We start from the raw sequence: 27,771 nt of genomic DNA on the forward strand, positions 1-27,771 counted from the left end.
CACAGCTACTACCGTTTTCTCCTTGACTTCTGTGATGCCGAGTTGTGAGGAAATGCTACTGCCTTTGTGGGTATAAAAATCTCTTGATTAAGTTAGACTTTTTTTCACTATGAACAGACTAATCTTGTGGGAATTTTTTTTCCTTTTAAATGTCTGTTGATTTTCACTTTCCAAGCCACTTTTGTTCTTTTGTCAGTATTTTTGCTGACACAGATGAAAAGTTTAATTGAAGATTTATCTCTTTTCAAGTATGCACTCAGAAAATAAGAAGCAGGCATGCTGTTTGTCAAAGGGATGGTGGTTAACTCTTCTCAGAGACAATGTGTGCACCAACAGAGTGATAAAAGAGGAAAAAGGAAGGCAAGGTTCCTGGATTCTGGAGCAGCGTGATTTGAGGCAACTTGGCTTTCCCATCTATAAAATATATGTTAGGAGTCATTTTATTATTATTTTAATAAGAGCTTCTCACGCAAGGTGAAATATTTGTGTAATTGTCTCTACATTTTAAAATCTGTGCCTCATTCTCAGCATCTCGCACCGAGTTTTAGCTCCTGCAGGTTCTGAGTCAGTGTCTGTGGATGAAGCCCTTATTAATTGTATATTTAATAGTTGAGAATCCATATGCTTATTCTTTTAAAAATTTTTTTATTTATTCATTTTTATTTGGTCTTTTTGAGACAGGATCTCACTAGGCAGTTTAGGCTAGCTTTGAGCTCACATTGTAGCCCAGGCTGGTCTTGAACTTGCAGCATCTTCCTATCTCAGCCTCCCAAGCACTGGGAATATGGGCATGTACTACCTCGCCCAGCTAATGTTCTTATTCTTCTATTAGGGACTAAGTTTGTTTCTAGAACACAGGCCATAGGGTTGCAATTTCTGGTAATTAGAAATAACTTGGCAGTTTGCCACTGCTTGGGAATGACACAGTCATCGTGTGTGTGTGAATGGGCAGCTGTAAATGCTACCACTGATCTGTGTGGCTGACCTTCCTAGCAGGGGCCAGTGGCTTTGAAGTGGACTAAATGAAGGTGAGTATATAGGAACAGGGAATAGTGGACCTGGTATACTTGCTACACAGAGCTGAAACATGTATATCAAGGGCAAATCAGGAGGTCTCCTAGATGAAAACAGGGCACGAGAGATTTGGGCTTCAGAAGTACATTTTGCAAGCTACCTCCACCACCCGGAGCTGATTAGTAAGTGGCACAGTGAGGAATATGAAGTCTTGAGACTAATGAGAGAATGGGCCTGCTGAGTGGTGCACAGCAGCAGGGACATGAGGACAGTTTGCTCTAAATTATAAACTACTCTGGTACTTTATGGTGTGCTGTAGTCTACTGAGTACTACAAATTGTGCTGTAACTATGGATTACTCTGAAGCAGAAACAGCAGAGCATTTTATCAGCAGCTATGGCAGAGATGGCAAACTTTTCGGAGCTTTCAATGAGAATAAGTAGCCAGCTGGGACATGTGTGCCATAGGTTTACTCCCACAGGTCTGTGGTGTGGGTGGAGTTATCCTCATTTTCAGAGAGTGAAGTTTAGATGACATAAGTAACTGCCTGGAGGGTCACAGATGCCTGATCTGGGATTTGGATCCAGATCTTTCTCCAGTCCTGTATTCTTCCCTCTAGTCCTGCTTCCTCTTTGTAGAGGCTCTTTGTGATCCATTTTGTTTTGAAATCCTGTAATGTCAAATTCTTTCCTTCAAAAGGACCTTTAAAACTCTGTTACATCTCCAGAAATAGTACTAATACAATGTGCTATTTATTAATCATTTACATCTTTCATGGGCTTGTGGACTCAGGAGAGTTAAAACATCTTTTAGGCTGTTCTAAGGTACAAGGGCTCAAAGATGACCTTGAAGAGCATTAGGTTTTGAAGTGGTTTTCAGAGTTTGTTTTGTAGACTGGTGCCCCCTCCCCCAGAGTCTTTGATGACAGTGGATCTAGGGGCTGTGTCTTTGCCATACTTACCTGTTACACCTGGCCTGGCCAAGCAGAAGTCAGCATCCTAGATCCTGTGCTAATCAGTTTTCTTTTTCCCTGTGGCTCCTACTGTATTGTGGCAGAGGAAGAATTTCAGATGCTAGTTATTTGCTGATGGAGATTGCTTGTTTACAAGACAGGTAATAGGTTGCTCTGTGGTATCCACACACTCTGGTTTCTTTTCTCCTCACCTTCCACCGCTGTGTATATGGTGATGATCAGGGCAGGAGTCCCAACCAACGCAAGAGCTGTGGTCAGTGGCTCAGAACAAGCAAGGTCAAGTGAATCCTTTGGAGAATGACTGCTGGAGCATTATCCTGCACAAGATGAGCATTGAGGATGGGGTGGGGAACTATGTCACTGATTATTTTTTGTGTGAGCAAGCAGACACAGACATTATGGGAAAGAATAAGATAGGTAAGAACTTGGTAAACTGGAATAGCAGTAAAAGGACAGGGAATAAACATCATCTGTACTCGTAGCTCAGCCCATGTGAATATATCTGACATCTGGCAGAGTGTCTGGATGGTGCTTTGCTCTTCTGCCATCTGATGTGTCGGTAAACATTCTGCAGCTGTTTTTGTTCTGCTCTGACCTTAATCTTCTAATGGATTTTACTCTCCTTATAAAAGGTCTGTGTAAAATTCTAATTCCTGTGAATCCTTGGGATTTTTTCTTTTATTAGTATGTATTTGTGACACATAATAGTAATGTTCATTTTAGGGAGTTTGTACATGCATGTTACATATCTGGACTGCCTTTGATCCCTTTATCCTCCTCTGCCTTACCTCCCCACTCCTCTTATCCTCTTCAGAATCTCAAACAAGTCTGTTTCATTGTTTGCTATTATCTCTAGTTTTACTCATTTACTTATTTTTTTTTATTTTAGACTTCTCATGTAAGAGAAATCAGAAGATATTTAACTTTCTGCAACAGGCTTATTTTACTTACTATTATGGTCTCAAGTTCCATCTTTTTTTCTGAGGATGACATGTTTCTGTTCTTTATGGCTAAATAATATTTCATTATGTATAGACAGATTTGCCTTATTAATTCATCTGTGTATGTGTACTTAGGCTACTTCCAGAGTTTAGCTATTGTGCAAATTGGGCTGCTATAAACATGGGTGTGCATGTATCACTATAGTATGGTGTCTTTAATTCTCTGGGGTATATACACAGGAAAGGTATAGCTGGGTTAAATGGAATTTCATTTTTTTATTAAAGAGAAACAAAACAATAAAAGGGTACAAGTAATACAGAATTTCAAAAAAATAAACAGTAAGAAATCACTAGTTAATAAATTACATACTGTCATCTAAGAAATAGTTGATCAAGTTACAAAATTAAGCATACAAAGTGGACATTCAGACAGTGAAACTGCAAACAATTGTGTTCAATTGTCCAACAAAAACTTAGTAATATGGTCATCTATCTTACACCCCTAAACACACTTGCAGTTGTGTCCTTTAGAGTACTTTCTTTTTCTCTCTTTTTTACAATAACATTTAAACATTTTGGGTTTTATTACTCCCACAGTTCGCCAAATGGAATTCTATTTTTAGATTTTTGAGGAGTCTCCATACTGATTTCCGTAGTGGTTGTACTATACTCCCATCACCAATGTTGAAAGGTTCTTTCTCCCTATATCTTCAAGAGAATTTGTTGCTTTTTGCATTCTTGATGATAGCTATTCTGACTGCGATGACATGGAACCGCAGAGTTGTTTCATTTGCATTTCAATAATGGCTTAAAAATACTGAATAATTTTTTCATTTTTACTTCTTCTGTTGAGAAGTGTCTATTTAATTCATTTGCCCATTTTTTTGATTGGGTCTTTTTTTTGTTGTTCAGGTTCTTTGTATATTGTGGATTTTACTCCTTTGTCAGAAGAGTAGCTGTAAGAAATTTTCTCCCATTCCATAGATGGTCTCTTCAGTCTGTTGATTGGTTCCTTTGATGTGCAGAAGGGTTTTAATTTGAGGTGGTCCCATTTGTTGATTCTTGATACTACTTGAGTTATTGAAGTTCTGTTCGAGAAGTCTTTGTGCCTATGATTTCAAGTTTCCCCTGTGTTATGGCCCAGCAGTTGAAAGTTTTCTGTTTTTATATCTATATATTTGATCTGTTTTGGTTTGATTTTAGTATAAGGCAAGATTGATAGACTAGTTTCAGTCTTCTGCATGTGAGTAAACAGTTTTCCCAGCACAATGTGTTAAAGGGGCTATCTTTTCTCTAGTGAATGCTTTTGGCTCCTTTGTAAACAATCAGATGTCTGGCTTGTCTATGTCTTCTGTTATATTCTGCTGGCCTACATGTCTGTTTTTGTGCTAGTACTATTGTTTTTCTTACTGTAACTTTGTAGTATAATTTGAAATTTGATCCTATATTGGAATGTCTCCAGCTTTGCTTGTTTTGCTCAGGATTGCTTTGGCTATTTTGGGTCTCTCATGGTTCCATCTAAATTTTAGGATTGTGTTTTTTTAGTTTTGTGAACAATGTTGGTATTTTAAAAAGTAATGCTGGACATGGTCGCACATGCCTGTAATTCCAGCACTTAGGAGCACTTAGGCAGGGGCATCACTATGAGTTTGAGGCCAGCATGGGCTACAAAAGTGAGTTCAAGGTCAGCCTAAACTGCATAGTGAAACCCTGTCTCAAAAAGGCAAAAAAGGTCTGGGGATTTAGCTCAGCAGTACAAGCACTTACCTGGCAAGTGCAAGGCTATGAGTTTGATTCTTGGTACCAAAAAAAATTTAAAAAAAAAAACAAAAGACAACCCCCCCCCAAAAAAAAACCAAGAAGATTGCACTTATAGATTGCTTTTGATTTTATGGATATTTTAAACTACTAATTTGGTAGACCCAAGAATAAGATTTGTGTTTCCTTTTTCTAATGTTCCATTCAATTTCTTTTTTCAAAGTACTATAATTTTCATTACAGATACCTTTCACTTCCTTAGTTAGGTTGATCTCTAGATATTTGTTCTTTTAAGCTATTGTGAATGGAATTTTTTTCCTAATTTATTTGTCTGTGGGCTCATTCTTGGTATAAGGGAGTACTAATGATTTCTTGTGTTGATTTTGTATCCTAAGGAGTTCTTGGGATTTTCGGTTGTTGGCCAAAGTCCACACCCACTGTGGACATTGTTTTCTTTCTGGCCTATCTGTGTAAACTGGCTGTCCTTGAATACCAGTATCATTCACTTTCCTTGTCCACGTTTCCTCTCCTTTCCTCACCTTGTTTGCTCTTTGTCTTTCTCTGTTAGATATACACATACAGACTCAGATACACACAATATTCCTTCTCTCATAGACACACTCACAATTGTGCACATGCACACACAAATGTGTGACTTCTTACATGAATTCATGCCAGCCTAAACCACTGTGGTACGTGTACGACTGTCCCAGCAGGTGGCATGGGATGTTCACATACTCCTTGTGAAAGTGAGGAAAACTCCTTGTGAAAGTGTTAACATGGTCTCCTCTCTCTTAGAGCAGAGTGGTTAATGTAAAAATCATTTCCCTTGAAGATGAGTCTTGGAATGCCAAGGACTTTGGGTTTTTTTTTTTTTTTAAACCCTATCACCTAGAACCATCTACCTTGAGCTGCTTGTGCATGTGGTGAACTCAAGTCCTTCAAGCACTTACAGGGTTCTTGTTCAGCTCTAAGTATTTCGAGGTGAAACTAGCTTTTGTTTAGCCCTATTTCAAGAGTTAGTCCAAGTTCTAAGAACTCAGAGGTGAAAAAACCACACTGGAGGGAAAATAAAAGCACAGAAAGGGCATATGGGTATCCAAAATGGTATAGATTTAGCTTCTTACACAACCAATCACATTGAGGCTTTCCACTTAAGTGCAGCACAAACTTCTAGTTGGAGGGAAATAATATTTAGTCAGATTCTGACTAAGGCTAGGGAGTAGGCACATTGTGAGAATAGTAGAAGCCAGTGGACTTCCCTGTTTACGTCCATGTCATTTTTCTGAGTGCTTCTGGAGACAGCTTCTGTGGAGTCAGAGAGCCAGGGTCAAATCTGGCATGTGTATAAGGACTGTCAAAGGCAGCCTCATGTGTGGTGGTAGTGGGTGGATGGGAGATGGCTGTGTACTGTGTGTGTGGCATATAGCTTCACTTTAATGTTGCAGATTGCCATGAATATAGCTCGTGGTTGCTGGACTTGGCCTTCAACTCTTTAGATTTTCTTTATTTTCAGAGACATCTCTCTTTTTCCTTCAAATTTCAGTGAAAACATTTCCTCCTTTGGGGAACTCCCATATTGAAGTATATCGAAATTATTAACTTGTTTTGATTATTTAAAAAATTGGCCATGGAATGTTCCCTGGCTAATATTTGAGCCTTATTTCAAACCACACCCACGTGTGGTTTTTCCCTGGCATTTGCTTAACACTCTGTGCATATCTATTTGCTTGCACTCTGTGCAAGCATTCTCTGCTTGTTCCTGCTGCCTACTTTCCCCTCGTCTTCACATTTCTCTCCTTCCTTTTTTGCCTGGCGAGCTCCTAGTCTTCCACTTTATCACATAGAGTTTATAGCAGTGGAAGATCTGTGAGCCCAGTAAGAACAGAAACCTTGTCTTACTAAGATTTTGTGTATTGTGGTTATCAGCATTGTCCTTTTACCCTGTGTATCACACTAAAAATGAGAGTTGGGTGTAAGTGGTGGTGCTTGAGGGAGAGGTGACATGAGAACAGTCTATCTGGGTAGAGGGCAAACGTGCAGTGCCACCCACCCATCTGATCTTTTTCTTCTGTGGAATCCACTGCTTCCTTCAGTCCCAGTTGCCACTGAAGTGATCTTTTGTGGTCTCATCGCCTCTGGCCCAAATCCCAGGTCCAGGTGTTTGTATCTCCCTGTGGACAGACCCTACAGGCCTACAGTAGAAATCATCTGTCACTAGTGCTGTAGTGTTGGGCAGTGTTCTGACAGCTGACTATCATTCCCTGCCATCTTTCTTTCCTTACATTGCTCCTTTCTTCCATGTGAGTTCTCAGGGAGAATGAGGGGCCTACAAACTAGTCTGCCACAGAGATAAGTCAGTGAATCATTTTAGGATTTGTAATCATTAAACACTGGGCTTAAATTTTTAGTGGATTTGATATAAAGTCACTAATAAAGGAATCTTGGGGTTGATTGGGGCTGTTACGGAGATTCACGATGTACATGTGATAATACCTGGATGGTCCCTTACAATCTGTGATGGTCAATTTTGTATGTAAACATGAAAACTTTGCCTAATATTGAACACTTTCCAATCAGCCTGTGAACTTCATGGTATGGCTCAGCTTCCTTGTCCTGTCCTGTGGCATCTTGACTGTCATAGATCTTTCTTTTTTTCTTCCAAGTTTCAGAGCAGACATTTTCTTTTTAAACAACTCACTTAATCTAGATGCTGACTAGAAAAGGAGATCTCTGATGAGGTTGTCTGGGGGTGGTTCCCATCACTGGGGATGAGGAACTGTATGTTTGTACATGAATGTTCTCTCCACAATCACACCCCAGCTGCACTCTGATCTTTTCTGAGTTGTATTGCTTTTGGGTGACTGATTTGAGCAACATTTCCATTTTTTTGATGACTATCCCATGTCCATAAAGGCATTCCTAAGATATTTCTAGAGTTGTAAATCATACTATTAATTGTAAATACTGTAAAATATGTGGTAGTTTCTCTCTAAAAGCACAGAGGTCTATTTCCAACAATACAGAGCCTCTTATGTTTGAATAAATAATCTAGAGTGTGACTTTCTTTCTCATGAATTTTTCATTTTTGTGATTACTTTTGAAAACATTTTATTCAAATTTTATATAGAGCAACAGTTTAACTTTACCATTCTTTATGTGAAATTTTTATGTAGTTCCATTATTCTGTACTTACATGATTATGACTTGGTTTTTATTTTTTCTTGTGGGATATAGCTGTATATAAGGTTATTTTACTTGCTTGAACTGAAGAAAACTCATTAAAATATATTTTCTATTATGTTAAGTTCACAGAATATAAATACAGAAAGTAAAAAGCTGTGAGGAGATTAAATGTTTTAGAAGTATTGAAGCATAACTGTGTATGTTGTCAAGTTGTAGGTTTTATTTTAAGAAGCTTAAATAAATGTATTAAATCTGGCTCATGCAAGGTAGAGTGTGTTACATTACAGAAAAAAATTTAGCAGCTTTATTTTCTAGTTGCAGTTATTTATCAATATTTTATATTTTATAATTATTATCAATTATTTATAATTTCAAGAATCTACACTGTTTTTCTTCCAAGAAACTAAGCATCCTCCAAAAAAGTATTCACTGACAGCTTCCTTATTCCAGTTCACTTGTTTGTGTTTTATCTTCTCTAAGAATCCCATCTAGTTTCTCCCTCTTTGAAAATATAGTTGTTCTATGGGAACAGTGATGTCATGGTTACGAATGGGGCTTCAGTGACCACCAAGAGAGTGCCATATTTCACAGACAAGTTGATAGAGCTCAGTTTTACCTATGAAGTTCCTAATGGGGATCTTTTACCAATAACTTGAAATATATACAGCTGGAAGAGAAGATTTGTGTAGCAATTCTGGACAGCCCATGTAGGATGTGTGTTTGTGAAACTCTTTTTATATGATTTTGAAATACATCCCTTTGTCACAGTAGATAATGTGGTTTCCAAATCTGCAGGGTGAGAACTTGAAACCTATGAAATTAAGTCCTCAGCACCTGTGGAAAGATTGAGGAAGAAATACACAACTTTTAGGTTTGCTATACAAAAGTATTAGGCTTATAATGTCAGCATTAATACAGATGAGAGCTTTATAATTCATGGAACCAGTAGGCAGGAATATTAGTAGACATACCCAATTTAACTTGCTTGCATTTAAATTTCTCTAAGTGTAAATGATGTTTGATGGTTAACACATACAAGAATGATCAACCGATCAGAGCCAGAGTCATATGAAACAGCATCTTATAACTTACATATCCAAAGAAGATGGTTGTGTTCCAAGAGAGAAGAGGTTGTCTGGGGAAGCTGAGCCCTTATTTCAGTTACTTTTTCACTCTTTGGTGCTTTTCTTTTAAAACTACATTTTAAGATCTTGTAGCTCACTCTTTTGATTATTATTAGGGCAGATAATACTTGATTGTTTTGTTAATTGGTAGAAGTCGCATAGAAACAAGTCACATGATTGCTTATCTAAGTAAATTCATCTTATTGCTCTTCCAGGTTAAAAAAAATGAAGTGCTGTTAACAGAGTAATCAAACTGACATTGGTGTGTTTATATACTGTCTTTAAAATATTTTGCTAAAGGGAAATGCACTCAAGCATCAAGAAATATTTCATCTTTGTATTCCAAAGATAACTGCTTTTAGGGTTAATGTTTATTTGGAAGAAATAAATTTTTTTCATCAATAGAGTGTCATTTGGCACAAGACAATGTGATTTTTCCATATAAGTAAAATTTCTAGGTAATTTAAGCTTCTACTTTTTTTTTTTTTTTTTTTTTTTTTGTCTTTTTCATTTTTATCGGTACCAGGGATTGAACTCACGACCGCCTGCTTTGTAAGGCAGGTGCTTATGCCACTGAGCTAAATCCCCAGCCCCTAAACTTCTACTTTTAAGCCTAAGTCCTATCTTTCAAGTTAACAATCACTTAAATGAAATATTTTGTTATCTGTCATGGTCTTTTTCTTAAACCAAATACATCTTCATTTGCAGATGTGATTAAGAATTTTTTCAAAGTTTCAGTTCTCTTTTTATTAGTATAGTTTTGTGATACATAATAATAATTAAATATATCTTTGGGAATTGGTACATATGCGTACCACATCTTAATCATTTTTATATCCCTTCCCTTCACTGCTCTCTCCTTCCGTCCCCAGATCCCCTTCCCATCTCCACAAATATAAAGTTATTTATATTTTGGGTGATTAGAAATCTTAAGATAGGGAGATTGTCTTGAATTGTCTAGGAGAGTCCAGTTTAATCACGGGAATTTTTAAAATAGCAAGGCAGCAGTGTAGAGACACAAAAGACAATGTGATGACCAAAACAGAGAGAAATTTGATGATGCCATGCTGTTAGGCTTGAGGATGAGAGAAGGGACCAGAAACCAAGGAATGGTGGCAATCTGCAGAGGGTGGCTGGATTTTCACCTAGAGCCTCCAAAAAGGAATGCAGCCCAAAGACTCACTCTAGACTTATGACCTTAATCTAAAGAGAATCAGACTGTATTATCTTAAGCCACTAAGTTGTGATGTTTTACAGTAGCAAAGGAAATGACTATTGCCCCCTCCTAATTTGATGTGTTAAATCTGATGGCTATATTTGTTAGAAATATAATACTATCTGCTCAACAGAAATTTGTTATCAATTGTATGTCAGGTTTTCTAAATAAAAGTATGCAATCATCTTGTTTTGAAAGCCTACACTGTTATTGTTTTGGATTTGTTGTTGTCTCTTTTACTTTTTGTTTTTCTTTTCTGTGTCTTTTTTTCTCTTAAATAAAAAAGAAGAAGAAGAAGAAAAAGGAAGGACAGTGTATCTCCAGATCTGGCTTTGGTGTGAGCATAGACCAGCAGAGAGATTGAGGTGGGGGAAGACAGGAAAACAGATCACTGCAGTTCAGGTATATCAGGGGCTGACATTGAATTATGAATGAAGATTTGGTAGAAGCTCAGAGGAAATACAGAAGTCTTATTTTGCAGGACTGAAAATGGAATTCATGTTGATAATGAACCTGATGGGTGTGGGCTGGTGTGTGTGTGTGTGTGTGTGTGTGTGTGTGTGTGTGTGTGTGTGTTTGGGGTGGTGCTGCAGATTGAGGGAGGCATGCCTCATAGAGAAAATGGATAAAGGGCATTGAAGGTAAAGCAAAAAGCATAAGTTGTCCTAGGTTGATTTTTCTTTTTTAGCACTGAGGATTTAACCAAGTACCTGTGCCTTCTGATATGTTCCCAGCCCTTTTAAAAAGTCATTATTTTGAAGCAGAGTCTTGCTAAATTGCTAAGTTATCCAGGCTGAATTCAGACTTGTGCTCCTCCTACTCAGCCTCCCAGAGTGCTAGGATTCCGAAGTGTACCACCATACGTGGCTCCAAGTTGATTTTTGTTGGAAGGAAGTAGATGAAGGCCCCTGCAGGGACTGTGACCCGTGTTTTGGTTTCCTAAGATGCTCCTACATGTTGCTTGCTATTTGATCCTTCAAACTAAAATTTCACCACAGGAGAGTCAACCCTTGTGGTAAGCATAATCTAGAGGCACAGGAAGCCTGTGGTCAGTATGTTTTCTGTGTTTCTCCAGAAGACCTCCTTCTTTCGTTGACCAAAGCCAGGGAAGGTCCTAATCCTTAAATCAGCTGTGCTTTCAGTCGCTGTAGGTTCTGATACTTTACCTCATTAAATTTCATGATAATGTGTTACAAACTATACTAGCTTCCGGCTTAGTCTAGATTTTTAGGTTTTGTTTTTTTGAGGAGAGTAACTTCATCATAACATAATCTAATAACATTCTAAAGTGTAAGTTTCCTTAATGCATAGCATGAGAGAATAAAGAATCTAAATAACATATTTAATAAACATATTTAGATTAACTTACACTTTTATGAAGGGGATATAGGGCATTTGGCTCAACAAGAATTTATAGCTAATTTTAATTGCAGATTATGTGGAATGACTTATTATGCCTTCATTCCTAACTAACAGTTATCATCACATCCTAAATATTTATTGAGCACCAACTGAGTGCAGAGAATTATAAATACCATGAGAGTTTTAAAGCAACCAGTAATGTTAATAGTAACATTAAAAACATTTAACCATTTAATGCATTTATTGAATCCTTTAAATAAGCCAGATACTACTGTAATCTCTTTATGTCATCTTGATTTATCTTCAAAAATTTGCTAACTTTTGATAACTTTTTCATTTTATAACCTTTCTCATCTTCAGATGATTTCAAACTACATTTAACCATTTAATGCATTTATTGAATCCTTTAAATAAGCTGGATAATACTGTAATCTCTTTAAGTATGTAGTCTTGATTTATCTTCAAAAATTTGCTAACTTTGATAACTTTTCCATTTTATAACCTTTCTCATCTTCAGATGATTTCTAGTCTCATGTTTCTGCCAGAATAATTCATATTAACCACTGAACAATGTCCAAACTCTTTGGATGTTTTTCAGCTATCCTGTTTGACTTACAGGACTCATTAGTCACCATCGGTGATGATCACCTCTTTACATTTTTTGACCTTAACTATCCATGGTGCCCTCCTGAGTTTAATCCCCTCTGACCGTCCCTTCCATTAGATTGAACTGTATAGAAGTTTCTGGTGATCTTAGACTGTTTTGCTGCTAAAATGGAATGCTGTACCCCAGACTAGGTATTCAGTAAAGAAGATAAATTTATTTCCTACAATTTCGGAAGCTAAAGCCCACGATAAAGGTGCTGGCATATGGGAAGGGCCTTCTGAAAGGCAAGAGAGTGCGAGAGTGGGATCCCACCCTGAAGGGACTTTTTACAAAGGCTTTAATCCACGAGTTAAGGGGACCTAACCACTTTCCAGTAGGCTCCATCTCCCAGTGCTGTTGCATGGGGATTAAGCTTCCAACACATGAATTTCTAGGAGTCACATTCAACCATGTACAGTAAGTCTATAAGATGGCATTTTCCTGTGGTTCCAAAGGAAGGTGAATCCTCCTACTGCTGACTATAAATACATTGTTGGCATCCATCTTCTCTTCTTTCTCTGCTTTTCTCCTAGCCAATCTCATATGCAACTACCCACAGGCCATCTAGAATTTATATTTCTGGCTTAGATCATCTCTGCCTCCAAATTCTACCTACGTATGCATTGCCTATGTGCCATCTCCTCTTGGAGTCCATAAATATGCCTCAGAATCATCATGTCTAAACTTTTGCTCTTCTCCCATAGGTCTGGTTTTATTCCAGTTACCCCGATTCAGTGATTGGTGCCATTTGTATGCAGTTGCACAAATCTTAGAACCCCCTGCCCCACAGGTCCCTCACTCTTTCTCTTGTCCACTATCCAATCGAGCACCAGGGACTGTCACTTCTAAACCAGCTCTTGATTCCAGCTGCTTCTCTCCATTTCTGCCACCTGCCTTATCCAAGTCTAGCTGTATTTCTGCAGTAGCATTGAAATGGTTTGCTGCATCCACACTAGCCTCACCTGCTTAATAATGCAGATGAGAAAAGTGGGCTTCTGATACAATTTTAACATCACTAAGAATTACACTTTCCCCCCCAGAGGATCCTACCAGTGCAAGGGGTTAGACATATGGCCTGGTGGATGGGCTGTGTGTATTTACCACTTCTTCCTCCTGGAGCCCTTTTGAAGTGACTACAAGGAAAGAGAGAATGGCAGAGTAAATAGTTGGTAAAGAAATTTCAGTGACTTTTTTGAAAGACACAGTGTGAGGGTTGATGATATTGATGGCGTACATGGAGCAGAGATGGCTTCTTTAGTCCAAGGTCTGCAGAAGGAACACTATTGGCAAGGAAGGTGAGTGGTGCTAGAAAACTGTGGGAAGGCTCAGGACCAGGAGTTGCCAACTGTTACAGATGGTAGGGTTGAACTAGCAAATAAAAATGATCTCAAGGAAGAGTTTTCACATAGAACTTCTTGGATTTTCAGAAGTTTAATTGTGGGGTGACTTTTTGTCTGAAGAAGCTGAATGAACCTAGAGAATAGATCTCAAGCCTTGATCTCTGAAGATCTCTGCAAATCAAAGGCCAGTTTGGTTACTTTACAGCCAAGCTCACTAGTCAATGAACCTTCCAGGCCACAGCCAACTCCTATCAACTCAGAGAGCATTTCCACTCAACTTTTGAGTTTTCCTTTAATATGGATGGGCACTGAAAAATCACAAGACATTTGAAAACCATCCGGAAGAAAAAGATACAGAGAAAAAAATAAGTAATAGAGAGGAAGCTAAAGAAAAAACAGCAGGGATCAAAAAGGAAACCTAGAAAAACAAAAGATAAAATTAGAAGAACATACTGCATAAGACATTGCATCCTAAAACAAGAAAGGATGCTATGAAAATAGATAAGCAGAGAGCCCTAAAAATAAAAAAAATGCCAGTAAAACTGGAAAAGAAGTAAGATGGTTCAGATGACCTCATGCTTGCTAAGTAAGAGCACCACAACTGTATCCCCAGCCTGAATTCTTTTTTAAAAGAAGTCAGCCAAAAACTAGAATAGCCATATAAACTAAGAGAGAAAAAATTGGAAAATTTAGAGAATCAATTGATCAATGAGAATTCCATTGTCTGATAAACTGAGTTCCAAAATGGACAGAACAGGGAAAAAGAATAGGAGGAAATTGTCCAAAGAAGAAACACAAGAAAAATTTCTAAGCTGATGGATTTGTTTTCAGGTTGAAAGTATTCAGTAAATACCCCAGGTCCATACAGGCAACCGAAGCACATCAAGATCAGTTCCTTATATATACATGACTGTGCGGTAGTGTTGCTTATTAGCTGCTCCTTTCCAGTTTAAAGGGTCACGATATATAAGTAAGCCCAGTGAGTCTGGGATTTATCAGCAGCCAGTTCTCAAGGTAAATGTCCCTTGGGGTTCCTTGACTATATTAATTATTCATTATCAAATATAAGATCCCTGCATTTAAATTGGATTTCCTTTTTTCTCTGTAGGGACTGGATTGGGGGAGTTAAGAGATAGAAAGATGTAAAGCAAAGGACCTTTTTAAAAAGTAATTTTAAACATTTTAAGGAAGAGGTAAAAAAAGAGGTATTTTTGGAATTGGAATGAATAAATATTCAGATTTTAAAAATCTGTGCTTATTTTTGAGTAATGATCTAAATGTAATTGGTTATAACTGAGTATCTTGATAATCAAAACAGTTCTGGGAAAAAGTAAAACCAACTTAGCTCATTTTAGCCTGGAGAAAAATAGTTTTCTTTTTGGCACAATTATCCCATGCCAATAAATTGTTAAAAATGACATATTTTGAAACTTAGTCATAAAAATGCTTTGATTCAGACTCACAAGGTGGCAATTGCTACCAAACAAGGTGACCATTAGAGAGAAATTTTAAAGGGCCAGTGCTACCATTCTTTTTTCCTTTTCAATTTTCTTTTGGGAAAAAAAGTAGGAAAGAGAACCATCTACCTATGATCCACTCAGTAGCTAGATTTCCAGAAAGTTCTTAAGGTCTTAGAAAAAGAGAAGCAAGTGAAACAGACTGAGTCTTTGGTCCTTACAATGAAGTGACTTTTCAAAGTATTGAGCTGGGAGTCTAAGGGATGTCAAGCAGTTTAGCATGGATAATGCTAAATTATCCATCATCACTGCGGAAATTCCGTGTTACGATTGCTCTTCATGGCACAATGGTGCCTTAGTTCACGAACTGTTGTAGAAAGAAGTGTGTGAACCAAAGCACTGCTGTACCACTGAAATAGCCAAATAGATTAAAAATAAATTGAAGGGGAACAGCCCATGGTGGTCATGAGTTCTGCCTGGGCTGCGTCTGCCTACCCCTGTCTGTAGTGCCTTCAAACCTGACATATGATTGCTGGTACACTTCTCTTACCCCACTGAGAACAGTTGCCTGCTTCATGCTTTCCTTCCTTGCTTCTTTCCTTGCCCATTCATTCTTAACATAGTCACATAAGCAGGCTTTCTGCATTGTTAAATCAAGTCCCTATGGTGGGTGAAAATTCTATCAATATGTAGAAAAGCAAATATAGCACTGAACCTGTACAGTACCTGTCTTCAGAGAACTTATGTACTGGTTGAGAAGATGAGGTAGAATTATATCATATCATATTATTTAGCTGGTCTTTTTGTTTGAGCTGAATGTATGTGAGCCATTGCTTGGTACAGATTCAGCATGGAGGCAGAGATGTTTAGAAATCAGTAGGGCAGCCAGATTAGTACTGCTTTGAACAGGGCCTGAAGTGATTGCGTGTGGGTGGGAGGGGTACCAGAGTCTGGGAAGACTTTCCCATCTTCTTATGCTAGTGAAGTTCTCCAGGCTTGTGTAGTAGGACTGGCCCTTTAAAATTTTTCTCTAACGGTCACCTTGTTTGATAGCAGTCGCCACCTTGTGAGTCTAAATCAAGGGTAACAGGCTCAGGTGAAGCTCCTGTCCTGGAAATGAGGTTGGAAAACTATTGTGACCCACTGAAATGTTAGAGTTATGTATTTGAAATCCCATGACCTATAGAGACAGATCCAGCCCTGACTACATCTGCATAGGACGATAGAATGTTCCTCCCATTGTGGAATAATGATCTCCCATAGAGTCTGTGTTACCACATAGAAGTGACCACAGCTTGGCAGTTTGGCCTTCATGTGACTTTCATGGTACCAATGCTCCACCCTATCGTTCTGCCAGGGCCTGAACTGATTGCATGTGGGTGGGAGGGGTATCAGAGTCTGGGAAGACTTTCCCATCTTCTTATGCTAGTGAAGTTCTCCAGGCTTGTGTAGTAGGGCACCACTGGTAGCCCCTGCCCTTGAGCTGGGATGCTGTGAGTCTAGAATTCTCAGTCTGCTTTGGACTGCAGGGGGACGGGTGCTCCTCAATCTGTACCAGCTGGGGAGGTCTGGGGCCTCCTAAAGAAGGGAAGGAGGTTGGAAAGCATCTTCTATCCTGATATTTCACAGCCAGCCCACTGGAGTTTAATTTACTTTTATTGTAAAAATTAGCATAAACTAAAATTGAGTTTTTGGATATAATTTTATGAATTTTAATCTCTATAGATCACATAACCACCACCGTAGTCAGGATACAGAACATTTTTATCACCCTCCTATGTCCCTGGGGCTGTCACTTTGTAGTCATATCCTCTCCCTATCTCTGTTAGCAACTGCCAATCTGTTCTGTCACTGTAGTTTTATTCTTTACTTATGTGATCTCTTGAGATTGGCTTCTGTTGTTCAACATGTTTTGGAGACACATATCTTCCAAGTTTTCTGTGTATATATCATCTCTTTTAATCAGTCTTTTACACTGATAAAAACTTGTTTAAATTTTCTATAGCACCAGTGTATCATGTATGAGCTATGTATTTTTCATTTTAATTTGAGTAGTATCCTAGCATATGGTTGTGCCAGGTCATGTTATCACCTTGTGATCGGTGGTTTATTTTGGTGGTGATAAATAGAACTGCTAAATATTTGTGTGTGAGTCTTATTGGGAACATAGGTTTTTGCTTCTCTGGATACCTAGGTAAGATATCACAGGGTCATATAAATAAGTGAATGTTTAGCTTTTTAAGAAATTGCCCTTGAGTTTTCCAAAACCAGCTGTGCTCTTTTTACATTTTTTCAGCAACGTATGAGAGATTCAGTTGCTCTACACCCTTATCAGGGCTCAGAATTGTTATTTTACTTTAGCTATTTAATATAAGTAGTAGGATCTCCTGTAGTTTTAATTTGCATTTCCCCAATAGCAAGTGACAGTGAAATCTTCTCATGGGAGGCCATAATTCTAGACTTAGGGGGCATAGCCTATTGTTGTAGGGAGTTGTAATCAGGTTTGAACACATTTCAATAGGCTCTGAGACTCCAGAGACAGAATTCAAAAGTTCCACTGGGCAGAAATAATTTTTTTCAGCCCAGTTTCCTAGGCAGGTCTCACCCTAGTCTGTTCCTCCTGTTACACAGCAACACGGAACCAGCTTCCAAACCTTATTGGTTTCTTTTCATGTGCTTATTTGCCTTGTGTAAATCTTCAGTTGAGTGTGTGTTGGAGTATTTTGCCTTTTTTTTTTTTTAAACTTGGGTTGTCATACTATTCATGCTATATTCTGGATACAAATCTTTTGTCAGATGTGCAATTTGAAAATGTTTTCTTCTAGTCTATAGGCTGCCTTTTGTTCACTTAAAACTGGCTTCCTTGGAGCAAAAGTTTCTAGATTTAAGTCTAGTTACTCAGTTTTATTTTTTTAATGGATCATGCATTTGGTGCTATGCCTAAAGAATTCAGTGTAACTCTGGATCATGAAGATTTCCTTTTGGGTTTTATTTTAAAAGTTTTATCTTTTTACGTTTCAGCCTGTGATGTGTTCTGAATTACTTTTTACCGAATATGTGAGGTTTATGTTGATCATTTGTTTGTCTGGTCTGGTCACGTCTTGCTCTCAGTGGTTCATTTTCCCCCTGACACATTTGATGTTAGATTTCCTTCAGGGTTAGAGAAAACCTGCCTCAGATCAGACTTTGTTTGTGGGAAAATATGCAAGACTGAGACCCTATCTCAGAAATCTCTCTGGTGACTTTGCAGTTCTTAAGAGAGATTTCTGTCCTTGTTTTTATCCTCGTTTCTGAATAGAAACTTTACTGTATACATATTCAAATCTCACCTGCTTCCCAAAATGGATTCCGGTTTCTCTGCAGAAGCACAGGTATATTTCTGTACTGTGAACGTTGCAGTGCTTTTGCTTAATGACTATATATAATATCACAGGGTGAAGAAAAATTCAGAAGAAACTCCATGGCTCAAATCTGGCCCACTGCCTGTTTTTTGTTTTTTCACTTTTTCATTTTGAGACGGGATTTCACTGTGCAGTTCAGGTTGGCCTTGAACTCACTATTTGGCCCAGGCTGGCCTCAGACTCCCAGTGTTCCTCTTGCCTCATCCTCCCTAAGTGCTGGGATTACAGATGTGTGCCATCATGTCTGTCCCCAGTGCCTGTTTTTATAAATAAAACTTTATTGGAACATAGATTCACTCATTTATCTACTGTTTTCTATGGCTACTTGTGTGCTGCAGTGATAGCATTGTTACAAAAGAGACCTCATGGGCCCCCAAACATAAAATACTTTATACTGTGCCTGTTACAGAAAATTGTGCTGGTCCCCAGAGTTGAGGCTGGTACCAAGAAAAGTTGCAATGAAACACTGCTGTGGTTAAAAGTGTGTCCGGTACAAAACAAAGTGCCTTTCCTACAGAGACCCTCGCAGCATCTGTCTACTCAGGATCATTTGTTGTCAAAGGACTTCAGAAGAGTAAAACCTGAAGCCTTGGAGTAACCTAGCAGGGATGGGCTGAGGCGAGAGGAGAGGGTGTAAGGATTATATGTGGTGCGCTGGAGTCAGCGCTAGTGGCTGTGTTTATGTGCGCATGTGCACGAGGAATAAGAAGTGCTGTGGTGAATGATGTTGGCTGTTTACCGCTTGGTTTCTGTGGTCTGCTGTACCTTGTTCTACCTTTGTGTGGTACTTAGTCTTACTTGCACCGTGAAGTTAGAGAGGAAAAAATGTCTCAGCATCCAAGTTGCACTCCAGACTCTTTCAATCACAATTTCTCAGAAACTGGAGACTGTATTTTAAGTTTCTCAAGTGGTTCTGGTGTATGACTCAGGATGAGAACCATTAGACCCAGAGGAAATATTGCCACCTACTGACAGCAGGTAACTACTATGCCTTGAAAAGCCTTTGGCTTCAGATTCCCTCTATCCTGGGAGCTTTCTGTTCTAGAGACTGTATACTTAACATTGAATTGTATATTAGGGTTTCATCATTTGAATATTAGAGTTTGATTTTTAGCCATCTTAAAGTGGTTATTCTGAGATAAATTTTGAGTCAATTTTTGTGTAACTTAATATTGACATTTGAACAATGGGCAGGTCTCATAGGATGTTAACACTGAAGAAAACCTTAGAGTTTAAGTATATGCAATGCAGTCTGAGTTTAAGTATTTTAGCTCCAGAGCCTCTCTACTCAGAGTGTGGTCCATGGCCCAGTAGTGGCAGCATCACCTGAGATTTTCCTAGAAATGAAGAGTCCTTGGAATCTGTAATTTAATAAGATTCCCCAGAGATTCATGTGGGCCTTAAGGTTTTAGAAGCACAGCTTTAGAGAATTGTGTAAGTGGAAGATTTTGGCACTGGATATCAGTTTCATTGTAAGAAACTATTTTTTAAACCAAGCTGCAAGGATTCATTTAGAGGCTGAATGATTGCCAGACAGAGACAGCCCCATGGTTTCTAATAGGCCTCTCAATCTGGTTTTATTGTTTTCCTCCTCCTCCATAAAGTTTCCTCAGTGTCTCCCAAGAGTCATTTTCTTCATCATGCCTTCCATTACATGATGCACATACGCTGAAGCCTTCAGTGCTGCCTACTATGATTTCTGAATTCCCCTGCATTTCTTCGCCTTTAATCTGCAGCTCTTTTGGCCCTAAGATGTGAATGCAAGCACAGACTCCCCAGAACTACTCCCTTATCTCTTTCTAAGATCTAGGGGAAAGATTCAGTACAAAGTACAAGGACTTGGTATAGATAGGAAAATGAATTCTACTTTAATACTGTGTGGCTACTATAAAACACATTCTAACTCCTGTTTCCTGATTCTCTGGTTCAAGATAGACCTTTTCAGTGTGTAACACATCCTTTGTATTCACCTGTACTGTCATCATTGAAAGCATTGCTGCTTTTTTTCAGGCATAGAATTTAGAAATAATTTCCGTATGGTGGTTTCATCCAGACTTTGAAAAAAATTTATATGACTCAGGGTTTGGTACATGTTTCTTTTCTTTCCTAGATATTTGGTTTCTAGTGTCTTTCCTTTCTGAATTCTTGGTGCTGACACTAAGCTTATGTTCAACATCTGCCTGTTTTTTACTCTTTTAAAAACCTTAATCATATAACTCCCTCCTACCTTTTGGGCAAAACTGCAATAATTTCTTTTTCACTGCAGATTCCTCCTGTATCCGCCTGCCCCTTTTCTCCCTCTCAACCTTGTCTCTTGCTTCTGGGATTTGCCTGACTTCTCCAAACCACTTCTCTCTTTTTCCCCTTCTTCCTTAAGGGCAGCTGTCCTTCTCAGTCATCTTATTAGGACTCTGAAAGTTTGTATTATGCCAGGAAGATTCTTAGGTATCACTTAACCCAGGACCCTCATTTCATAGAGAAGAGAATAGTATTTAGGAGGTTAGGGAGCTTGCTGAAGGTTGCAAAGCCGAGTGCAAACACTTCTTATGAAATAGCATTAGTGTTCAATGGGGCTTCTTCTGCAGGCTTCATAAAGCTTTGTATGAATTGTTTCACTTGAATTATACAAGGTGAGTGTAGGATGTGTGTGGTTGTAGTGGGAGATTCAGGGAGGCCATAAAATGTGATTGATTGTCTTCTTTTATGGAGAACGATAAATTGAACCTTAGAGGATTCATCATTTGTCTCATAACCATTTTTGATCTGAGGAATAAAACCATAAATCCTTGATTCATGAGTCTACTTACAGCTGGAAAACTTTTATTCCTTCTGCGTGCAGGCACGTGTGTGTAGATGTGAATCATACTGTGTGACAGCATTGTGCCTTTTCTCTCTCTAGGAGCCGAGTTTCATGTCTCTGTCCTCCTACTTACAGGCTATGCCACATTAACCACTAAGAGGCGAATATGGGCTAACTAAGAGAGGAAAAGCCTAGAACCAGCTAGTGTTGGGTTTGTTTTGTTATATTTTTAGCTTGTCATCCATCTCTTTCTGTGTTTTTACTTAAAGGAAAGGCTCTAATGCAGTGGGCCCTCCCTCCACAGCTGCTGCAACCACAGAGGGAACCAACCACAGATCGAAAATAGTCGGCAAATGCATGCATCTGGACTGAACATGTGTAGGCATCTTCTTGCCATTATTCCTTAGACAATGAAGTGTAACAACTATTTTCGTAGCGTCTAAATTGCATGAGACAGTCTAGGTCCCCTAGAAATGATGTAAAATATAGGGGAGGCTATGTGTAGGTTACAAAAGGGGCCTGAGGTTTATGGTTGTGGTGTCTGTGGAGGGGGCACAGGACAATCCCCATAGATATGGAGGGGGACTGTACTTGTTTTTAGTATGCTGTGGGAGATGGCAGAGGCAAAGGCAAGCTGAAAGCAGTGGATTATTGGTAGTAGGGGTGCTCATCTTGCTTCATAAATCACCCCGCTTTGAGCCCTTAATGGTACAGGTTGTTGTTCAGCTCCCCGTGACCTGTCAGCATGCTCCCGGGCAGAGAAAGCGATGATGGCTGTATTCCAGAGCTGTCTCCTCTCTTTGGGGAGCAGCTGCCACTCAGGAGCTCCCCTGAGTACACAGCCCAGAATCGCCTGTGCCGGAGGCTGCCACCACCTCCCATCTGAGGGCCTGTTTAATTTGCCCTTTTTCATCATACTGCTCTCTTGACACCGTGGAAATGCCTCCCACCCACAGAACAGCTGCGGTTGGATAAACTTCTCCCCAACCTTCACTGTTCACACACTGATGAATTTAGCTGCTTCCTGCCACTCAAGAGGCCCTTTTGCCATGTTTTTTTTTCAGACTTTGTTGGTGTTTTACACCCTTCCCAGGATTTAGCTGTGTCCCCGGGTGTGGAGTAGGGTAGGAAGCAACAGTGGATATGAAGGAAGGCAGTGTAATTAGGGAAGGGATTTGGGGGAGGAAGAATGAGGCTTTCCTTTAAGAGTCATGGAAACATTCCTGATCCTCTGAGGTTGATTTCTGATGGGGTCTTCCTCACTTTCTTACTTGTTAGAAGACAGGGGTCACAGACGTGTGAAAGAGCTCATTAAACATGCATTGAGTGGATGGAGGAGAGAATGAATAATCTTATTTCGTGTAGCCAGGATTCTGAGCTGGTGAAAAAGACAGAGATACTGAGCAACAAGGAAAGTACAGAGTGAAGGATCAGACAGTGTGGCTTGGGGCTGGGGTTCCCACTGATGGACTGCCCTTGGGCACCAGCTTCTGCATCTGTGTCCTGAAAAGCGTGGCCAGTATTTGTGATCTTAAATGTTTCAAGCACAAGGATTTTTCTAAAATGTTTTTGATGAAATACTTCAGACATACACAATATATGAAGACCAGATATCTACCACCCAACAGAATTCCCTCTTAATACACTAATGGTGATTTTAGCAATCCTGGATGTAGAAAGTGATGATATTGAATAGTAGCAGTACAGGAGTGTAGGAATTAGTATTTTAATTGTTACAATAATAACTACCATTAACAGATAGTACATGAACTCAGTATAAGAGTGCATGCCTGTAGTTCCAGCTACTGGGGAGAATATATGATTTCTCTGACAGACCCAAATATAAATAAAGAGTCATGTTAAGACATAGACTCTACAGAGATGAGAAGGAAGGGGATGGGAGGATGTATCACATAAAACACTTTTAAAAAGAAAATAAAAGCACACATATCCAGATATATTCAGTCTAAGACAGTTCTTGATGCAAATGAAGATATGTAGTATGTCCAGCAAATAAGTGGATAAAGAAAACGTGGTACATACACAGCATGGAGCACTACTTGGCTATCAAGAAGGATGAACTTGACTCACCTGTAGGAAAATGGATGCATCTGAGGCCATAATGTTAAGTGGAATATGTCAGATACACAAGCTTGACCATCTCGTGGTTTCTATTATATGAGACACCCAAAGTGTAAACAAAGAGCAAAATAAAAGGTAATAGGAAGCAGGAAGATAGACCTTTCTCTAACAGGAAGAGGTCCAAGAGATGGGAAGATAGGGAGGGAGAAGAGGGAAAGGGAATGAAAACAGGAAGTAAGTGTGTTATGTCCATGTACCAACTTCACACAAGGACTGTAAACATTCAGTACTACAAACATACAATAAAAAATTTCAAAAGGAGTAAAAAAAGTATGTAATAATTTTAGTAGTGCACGTCCATGCCCCAGAGTAGTGTTTCTATCCAATCTATAGTTAACACTTGCATTTTTAGAAAAGCCAACTTTTGCCTTACTCCCTGGATGAATGTTTGCAAGGGCTGATTCTGAGATTCTATATTTTTTTTTAAAGCTAGGTATGCCAAATGAAATTAGAATTTAAATTTTAGATCTCCCTGGTCTGCAAACCCAATAAATATTACAACTCTATAGCATAGAAGGACTATGAATATTTCTGCAAAAAGTAGCTTCTCTGTAGCTTTCTTGGCTAGCATGCATAATGCTCTGGGTTTGATCTCCAGCACCAAAAAGAAAATACAATAAAAGATAGCTTCTCTGGTTCCTTTTAAGTGGTTTTGTTTGTGTAGTGGTTTTACTTATGCCCAGTTTTCAGTAATCTGTCTGTTGCTGACATGATACCCTTGGGCTGAGGTTGGCAGATGTAAAATAAATTTCTCTACCTACATTTTTCCAAAATGTTGATAGATATTCTAGAATTCAGATTCAGCACCAATTTTGATCTTGGCCTTGCTAGCATTTCTGAGATTCCTTATATGAGTCCCCAAACTGCACCTGAGTGTCAGGACTGTAGTGGCTCTGGGGCTTCTGTCCCCAGGTCCTGGTTCTGTAGACACAGGAGCTGGAAGGCTGGGAAGTGGCAAAGCTCAGTATGGAAGTTCATCAGCATAAACATTGCTGTCTTCATTGTTCCTAACCCTACCACTAGTGGTAGTTCTACATGGATTCATTTAAAGAAGAGTGTATCAAGCAGTGTGCTGTGGGGTATAGACCAGTAAAAGAGGCTCTGGTCTTCTGAAATTTGTTGTAGCATGCCTTGACACCCAAGCTTTAGTAGCTTGTCAGTTAATTAACCTCTAAAAGTCTTACTGTGCCCTTTTATAGAGCATCTGCCTTTCTTGAGCTTCATGAACAATCATTATCAACCATGCTCATTAATGTATTTGATCTCTACATTGCACCTTCCTGTGTCCTCTGTTATCGTCTCGGTACACATACAGTGAGTCATATTTCTTGCTGTCAAGGAGGCCATAGCTTTCTGGGGAAATAAGCAAACAACCAGTCTACAGGGAGTGATGATAGAGGCTTGCATGTGGCTGTCGGAACCCAGTGATGGAGTGGTAAGGGTGTGGGAAGGGGCTTTGAGTTGAAAGGCCTCACTATGGAGAAGCCTAACAGATACTTCAAGAATAAGCAGGTGTTCCCCAGAAGATGGTGTGGGGAAGGCATTCTGGGCATCAGATTAGCAAATGTAGTGACATGTAACTGTGGTAAAGGATGGCATGTTTAACTGGCATCGAGTAGGAGGATTTGCAGAAGTACTCATTTGTGAGTGCTGTTGAAGTGGATTTGCTGAAGAGCAGAACTCTTCCACAGTGTTTCCAGATTTTGTATCTTTTTTATTGTTGTAATGAATACACAACATAAAACTTAGCATCTTGTCTTAGTTACTTTTCTCATTGCTGAGACAAAAATATCTAACACTCAAAGTAAAGGAGGAAAGGTTTATGATAGCTCACAGTTTGTAGAGGTTTCAGTCCAAAGTTCACTGGCTCCAAGACAGGGTAGCATGGCAGAGAAGCATTACAGAAAACAAATAATCCACAGCAAGCAGACAAGCAGAAGCACCTTCCCTATGGCAAGTATATCACTGACACTCTTAGTCCTAGCCAGAACTATGCCATAGCAATCAGTGGATCAATTTGGGAATCCCAGCACCACACACTCTAGATCTAGCCATCCCTGAAAAGTCCCACTCATAACTGCATGAGACTTGGGGGGAAATCTAGATATAAGCCATAGCGCATTTTAACCATTTTTTGGCTAATTAATTAATTATTTTGTACTGGAATCGAACCTAGAGCCTTCACACTGAGAAGCTATTTCCCTAGACCCCCTATTATTTTATTGTTTTAAAATTTTGAGACAAGGTTTTACTAAATACATTGCCCAGCTGAGCTCAGATTTTTCAATCCTCTTGACTCTGCCTTCCAAAGTGCTAAGATTACAGGTGTGCACGACCATGCCTACCTCATCTTAACCATTTTTAAATGTATAATTGTATGCTATTAAATATAGCCACATTATTGTGTAACAGTCACCACCATATACCTCCAGAATCATTTAAAAACTGCAGCTCTATACCCATTAAACTGAGTATCCCTCTCCCCCTGAAAGCCACCATGCTACTGTCTTTTTGACTTAGACATTAGGTACCTCATGAAAGTGGAATCACAAAATATTTGACTTTTTTGAGTAGCTTATTTCATTTACTGTGTTCTCTTCAAGCTTCCTCCATGTTGTAGCATGTGTCAGCATTTCTTTTTTAAGGCTTCATAATATTCTTATTGCGTGTATAGTAACATATTTGTGTATCTGTTCACTTAGTGACATTTGGACTGTGTCTACCTTTTGGCTATTGTGAATAATGCTGTTATGAACATGGCTGTACTCAGACTTTGTATTTTTTATGTAATTTATTAAACTTTCACCAAGTGCAGAAGGATTTCTTGCAAACCCTTTCTGAGATAGTTCCTTTGGTTGAAGTGCTTGCAGTTTGGTTCACACTCAGGAAACCAAGGCTATAGGTAGAGTATAATTAAGATGCCCAGGAGCATTGTCAAAATTTACTGTTGATCATTTGCAGGAGGCAAAGCCACAGGCTCTTCCAGAATGGTAGGAACACAGCTGAATGTAAGCCAAGGACTTTCAGAGCAATGGCCTCACCATTTGCCTGTGCAGACAGACCCCTCTTCCTTCTGGCAAGTTGCTTCTTAGCCCCTAGCTCGTGGAGAAGCTGTGGCTCATGTCAGTTAGCACCGTGGGGCAGTGGGAAGGAGCTGCTATAGGTAAGAATGAGGGGACCTGAAGCAGGTGAGAGAGGGCACCACTCACCAAATTGTTTGTAGCCAAGCTGACCGAGGTACCAAGGTTCCTGTGAAGAAGTGTATTTTGGTTAAACTCGACTATAGTTAAACATTCAAGAAGCTATACATTGTGAAAATTAACTGTTCAGTATCTCTGTAGTATTTAACACCCTTTCCCCAGCCTCTAATTAAATAATTCTGTTCCTTCTGTTTCTGCAGTGCAGCTTCAAGCGCAGGGCTGGGCTGGCTCCTTCCTGAGCTTCCCATCTCTTGGGTACCCAGAGACTGGAATAGAGTCGTAGGGTAGCGAGGCAGTTCTGGGAACCAGAAGATGCTCAAGATCCAGGCTGCTGGTCTGGAAGCTTCTAGCCAGTGTCTTGCTTGTGTCGCTTATTTAGTCTTTACTTATAGCTGCTGTTGTTCCCTGTCCCCAGCCTTCCCTCCCTGGCCTCACTGATTGACACAGCACTGAAGTTCCAGGGCCACTCTTTCAATACAAGGCTCAAGGCTCTGTTTATGAACCCCAAACACTTACCCTTGGCCTTTCCTGTCTGTGCTTGGCATTCCAGGAGTTGTAGTGTTTTGTTCTTTGAAAGGTCAGGTTTGTAGGGCTTAATCTGTCTTTGCTGGTGGAGCTCTGGGCAACAAAGCAAGTGTACCAGAACAGTCTGGCCATGTCGGGTGGAGGGCCAGACCTCTTGGCACATACTCGGGGCCTGGCATGAGCTATAGACGGTGGCACCAGCAATGCTGTTTGTTCTTTAGCCACTGGCATAGTCGGAGCATATTGGATTCCTGTTCCAAGGAACAGGAATTCCTTCTGAGCCTGCTTGTACTGCACCTTAGAGCAGCACATCCTGGGGAAAGCTGCTTCTCTCCTGTTACAGTTACTGCATTACTGCTGTCCTTCTTCAAATCCATTTCTTCTCCCTTTAATGAGTACAATAGCATGGCTCTTTAAGAGAAGTGTAGTTGCCATGTAAACAGATGACTTAATGTGAATACTTAAGCATTTTTAGACAGTTGATTTTCTTTCATGCCCAGAGTTTCCAGTGGAAGTGCAATTAAACTCTATTGGTGCTTTGGAAAGGATTTGGGACATCAGGGGCAGGCGGAATGTGACTGACCCGAGAGCCCTTGTTGGCACCACTCAGGTAGTCCTGGAAGCTATTTGGGGACTCAAAAGCCTGTTTCTTGCCTCTCTCACCTCTCTTCATTTTTAAAGACTCC

General features: G+C 39.4%; 1 protein-coding gene and 1 long non-coding RNA gene across 6 annotated transcripts in view; one reads left to right on the forward strand and one right to left on the reverse strand.

The window, feature by feature from the left end:
* Positions 1–27,771, forward strand: part of CUNH1orf226 (chromosome unknown C1orf226 homolog) — a 281,545-nt gene that overhangs the window by 173,429 nt on the left and 80,345 nt on the right. The gene's annotated exons all lie outside the window — the stretch shown is intronic.
* Positions 8,362–27,206, reverse strand: LOC134476969 (uncharacterized). The gene is made up of 3 exons (XR_010048828.1): positions 27,077–27,206; positions 26,570–26,609; positions 8,362–8,706 (listed from the first exon to the last, which is right to left on the reverse strand). It is a non-coding gene; the product is annotated as an uncharacterized LOC134476969 (long non-coding RNA).

Source organism: Cavia porcellus, unplaced genomic scaffold, assembly GCF_034190915.1.
Source record: "Cavia porcellus strain 051 isolate PalLab524CR breed Dunkin Hartley unplaced genomic scaffold, mCavPor4.1 scaffold_7, whole genome shotgun sequence".
NCBI classification, from domain to species: domain Eukaryota; kingdom Metazoa; phylum Chordata; class Mammalia; order Rodentia; family Caviidae; genus Cavia; species Cavia porcellus.